The sequence below is a fragment of the Odontomachus brunneus genome, unplaced genomic scaffold (genome assembly GCF_010583005.1).
Source record: "Odontomachus brunneus isolate Ranch 3 - 2012 unplaced genomic scaffold, Obru_v1 Obru_scaffold_086, whole genome shotgun sequence".
NCBI lineage: Eukaryota > Metazoa > Arthropoda > Insecta > Hymenoptera > Formicidae > Odontomachus > Odontomachus brunneus.
The window spans coordinates 858,139-858,450 of NW_022639536.1; positions in this window are offsets into that span (position 1 = coordinate 858,139).

Below are 312 nucleotides of genomic sequence, written 5' to 3' on the forward strand. Positions count from 1 at the left end.
TCTCCGCGGGCCCTGTCTACCCACTCTTGTAGACAGGGCCGGATGGCCTCGGCGACCCTCATTCCCGAGTGGCCCGTCGCCTCCTCCAGGTGGATGCCCCACCTTAGGAGGAGGCGTTGACGGGCCTGCACTCTCGCAGTTTTATGTATATACGTTATACGTGCTAATGCATATTAACATGTGTTATGTATATTCACAGAATATACAGAGTATATATTAGGGTGGACCTTATTTTTCAACTTTTAAATTTTTTCTGCGGCATCCTCCAAAAAGTTTCCATTTGACAAAAAAGAAATCCCTTCCAAACTTTTG